The sequence below is a fragment of the Carlito syrichta genome, unplaced genomic scaffold, assembly GCF_000164805.1.
Source record: "Carlito syrichta isolate Samal-C Ts95f unplaced genomic scaffold, Tarsius_syrichta-2.0.1 Scaffold306594, whole genome shotgun sequence".
NCBI classification, from domain to species: domain Eukaryota; kingdom Metazoa; phylum Chordata; class Mammalia; order Primates; family Tarsiidae; genus Carlito; species Carlito syrichta.
In genome coordinates this window covers 133,141-137,578 of record NW_007250690.1, presented here as the reverse complement: position 1 = coordinate 137,578, position 4,438 = coordinate 133,141, and positions in this window count along the sequence as shown.

The window sequence follows — 4,438 nt, the reverse complement described above, 5'->3', positions numbered from 1 at the left end:
TTTGGTAAGATGATTCTACATTTTCATTTGTTTCCAGGAATCCTTTAATTTCTGTTTTGATTTCTGTGTTGATCTAGGAGTTGTTCAGCATCATGCTGTTTTGTGTCCATGTCTGTGGGTTTTGGGGGAATTTTGCTGGTGTTGATATTTATTTTTATCCCACTATGGTCTGAGAAGGTGCATGACAGTATTTCAATGTTATGTAGTGTTTTTCAACTTGATTCATGGCCGAGGATGTGATCAATCTTGAAGTATGTTCCATGTGGTGATGAGTAGAATGTATATTCTGTGGTTTTTGGGTGGAGTATTCTGTAGGAATCTATTAAGTCCATTTGGACAAGCATCAAGTTGAAGTTTCAAATCTCCTTGTTGATTTTTTTTGCCTTGATCTATCTAGGGTTATTAGTAGGGAATTTAAGTCCCCAGCTATGATATTGTTGGGGTCAATATCTTTTCTAGTTTACCTAGAAGCTACTTTATAACAGTTGGTGCTCCTATGTTGGTGGCATTTATGTTTAGGATGGATTTTTCTAATTGATGGATTGAACCTTTTATCATTATGTAGTAACCTTCCATATATTTTAAAATTTTTGATAGCTTAAAGGATATATTGTCTGATATTAAGATTGTGACTCCTGCTTTCTTTTGTGTTCTGTTCACCTGAAAATTGTTTTCCATTCTCTTTGATTCTGTGAGTGTCTGTTTTGGTGAGATGAGTTTCCTTGAGACAGCATATTGTGTCATTTTTTAAAACTCCAGTTTGCCATTCTATGTCTTTTCAGTGGTGTATTTAGTCCATTCATATTCAGGCTAATTATTGGGATGTGAGAGTTTATCCCTGTCATGATGGTCTTTTAAGGTTTGTTGTATGTTGACTTGTTTGTTGATTTTCTTTTGATTTTTTGGTTTTAATCTTTTCCTGAATTCTTGGGAAGAGCATCATCTTTCATTTTTTTCTTTCTTCTACATTTAATACTTTCTTAAGCATTTCTTGTAGAGCTAAGACAGAGGCAGCGTAAATTCTTAGGGGTTGAATGTGTGGGAAGAATTTGAATTCTCCATCACTGATGAAGTTTAGCTTAGAAAAGTAGGAAATTCTTGGTTGGAATTGTTTATATTTGAGAACTTTGAAGATTAGATTCCATTGTCTTCTAGCCTGTAGTGTTTCTGTAGCTAAGTCTGCTACTATTCTAATTGGTCTTCCCTGGTAAGTAGTCTGACCTTTCTATCTTGTTGCCCTTAGGATTTTTTCTTTTATATCTACTTTGCATAAGTGAATTACTATGTTTCTAGGAGTTGGTCTTATAATTTGATATCTGACAGAGGTTCTCTGAATTTCTTGTGTTTGAATGGTCACATCTCTGATTAGATGAGGGAAGTTTTCTTGGATAATTTCAAGGAATGTTTTTTTTTTCAGTGTGGTCTTTGTTTCTCTATCTGCCTCAGGAATGCCAATTAATTTTAGGTTCAGTCCCTTGATATAATTGCACACTCTTGGAGGCTTTGTTCTGTATTTTTAAGCTTCTTTTCTATGTTTTTAACAGTTTATGTTAGCTTCATATTTTGGCCCTCAATCACTGAGATTATTTATTATGCTTGGTTAATTCTGCTTTCCATGCTTGTCAGTTTGTTATTTATTTTGTTGACTGTATTCTTTATAGCTGTCATCTCAGTTATCAACTCCTTCATTCTTTTATCTTACTTGTCCTCATTTCTATCCATTTTCTCTATCAATATCTTGATCTTTGGCTTTGTGGTTTGAGACCAGTCATTCTGGGGGCTCTTCATTGTTTGAGTTCTGAAGTCTGTATTCTCAGGTGCTGCCTCCCAGGGGTCTGTATGGGACCTGTATTCTTCCTTTGATTCTTCTTCATTTGTGATGGTTTTCCTCTCCCCTTTCCCCTCTTCTTTAATTCTGTTTCTCAATGATAGGGAGATAGCTTTCACTTCTGTTTGCTCAATCCCCTATTCTTCCTTATGTAGACATTCTGGATTTGTTCAATTCTGAACCCAGACTGGGGATGGGGAGTGTGCTTTTTGCAGTTTTGAGATTTGATTATGGTGTGATAGGAGAGCTATGGTTCAGAAGCTATCTGTAGATCACAGTATCCTCTGACAGGTGTGTGGGTCTCCAGAACACACTTTCTACCATCTTGTAATCTGTTCATGAATTGGGGGTATAGGTATACCCCCGAATGCAAAATGAGATAAGAAAAAGGAAAAGAATGGAAAAAGGAAGAAGGGAGACAAATGAAAGATAAAAAGAGAGGAGTAGGAGAAGGAAAACAGGCACATCAACTAACAAATAAACAAATTAACAGACAAAAAGACAAACATACAAGTAAACAAACACACAGACCAAAAATCTGATGATGCACTTGTCCTCAAAAATACCCAGATGCAAATAGAAAAACAAAAAAAAACACTAAAAAAGTAACAGAAACAAAACAAGTACTAAAACATAAACTAAAACACAGAGAAAAAAAGCTTCTGTGTCTGTTTCTGAAACTTTGGGTTCCTTTCCCAAGTACCACCACTGCTTTTGACTGCTGCTGCAGTGGGGTGCAGACTCTGATCTCCAGCTCATCCCCTCTGCTCTTGGCACAGGCTGTTGGGTTGCTCTTAGCAGAGTCAGACACCCCACAGACTGCTGTGGGTAGAAGGTGAATCAGATCTGGACTTACCCAACTCATTTGCTGTTGCTGCTGTTGCCATCAAGTCCCCCACTCAGATCAGATATGTCTGTGCCTGACCCAGCATAAGGAGGGGCTGCATTCATCTCTCTATGCCCACTCCTGAAGTTTCTTCTCTGGATCAGTGATGGTCAACCCCAGAGAGTTGTGGAGATTGCCTCTGGGTCTCAGTTTGGAGACTGAACATCGCTGTGTGGGTCAATTCAGGTCTCTGCCCAGTCCTGGGACAGAAAGAATGGTGGTGGTTGGTGTCTCCTCATCAGCGGTGGGGCTCAGCTCCAGATTTCCTATTTGTTCCTTCTCCACAGTTCACTCTGCTGGCACCTGGCCCGCTGCCAAGAGTAACGTGTGCCAGGGGCCAGGTGCTGAGTAGCAGCGGTCCTCTGCTGCCTCCTCACGAGAGATCCCCTAGAATGACTGTCCATCCTGAGTGCCAGGGGCTTGGATATCAGGTCAGTGATGAGTTGTATCCACCTCCAGAGAGGATCCCCAAGTATTTGATCCCAAGTCTCCCCTCAGAAAGATGTTCATTCACCCAGCTACACTCATTCACTCAGACTGTCTTTATGAACACTCACCCTTGCAGAGACTTTCATGCTCCCACTGGCTCTGTCACCATCTTGCCTCTCCCGATCTGACTGTAGATTTTTAAGTGAATGCAAAGTGTGTTAACACAGCCCTTGCCCACAGAACACTCATAGTCTAAGGGTATTGCATAGATTATCTCATCTAGATACACACTGGTGTGCAGAGATGCTCTCAGAACATTGAGGATTAAGGAATTAATTTGACTTGAATGGTATTGAGGGGAGATGATTTTGACTTATGGAGACAGAGAAATTTCAAGTTCAGCCACATATGCTTGAAGATGTTTATTCTGAGCAAAACATTAATGACCAGGCCTGGGATACAGTCCTGAGAATGTGTCAAGAAGGTAGGACAGCACCAAGCAGGGGCTTGAAGGTCACAGGTGGATCAAAGATTTCCTGACTGTAGCAAGAGTTAGTCCTATCTAAGAAATTTTGAAATCAGTAGAGGAGATGTTCTATTGAGATAAGGGAGTGGAAAAATTCCATATTTCTTGATATGTAGATGAAGCCTCACAGGTGGCAGACTTTAGAGAGAATCAGTAAGTATCTTAAAATGTGCCTCATGTCTGGCAGTCCCCAGGAGATGACTTTGCAGGGTCATAAAATATTTTGATATCCTTTTTTATCTGTTTTATGATGTTATGCAGGAGTCAGGTTGGACAGCAAGCCTAATTATATAGGGTTAATAAAAAATTCTTCTGATGAATCTTTGTAGGGCATGGCTCCCCAGACCCCTTCGTTAGGAATTTGGACAAGAGAAGAAAAATGTCAGAGTTTAGTCTTCTCTTGGGAAGATGAGTAGGGTTTCACTGGTAGAGATAACAAAACAGGTATAGTAAGAGTAAGTGGAGTAGTGTAGTATGGAGGTGAGAAATTGAAGGGTATTCTTAGAAAATGGCTAGTAGTTTAGATATAGTTATGCTGGAGCTGGTAGAGGAAGGTAAGGCAGGAATGATCAGGCCCAAAGTAAGGGGGCTTTGAATACAATGCAGAATAGCCAGCACTTTATTCTGAAAGCCAGTGTTTCACTGCAACCTGATATTTGATAGACCTGGAAAAATTTCCCCAAAACACTATGGCCAAACAAGTTGGAGGAATGTTGCATATCTCCTCCTCTCAGGTATTCATAGTACATAGTGGCACATTAAAGGACAA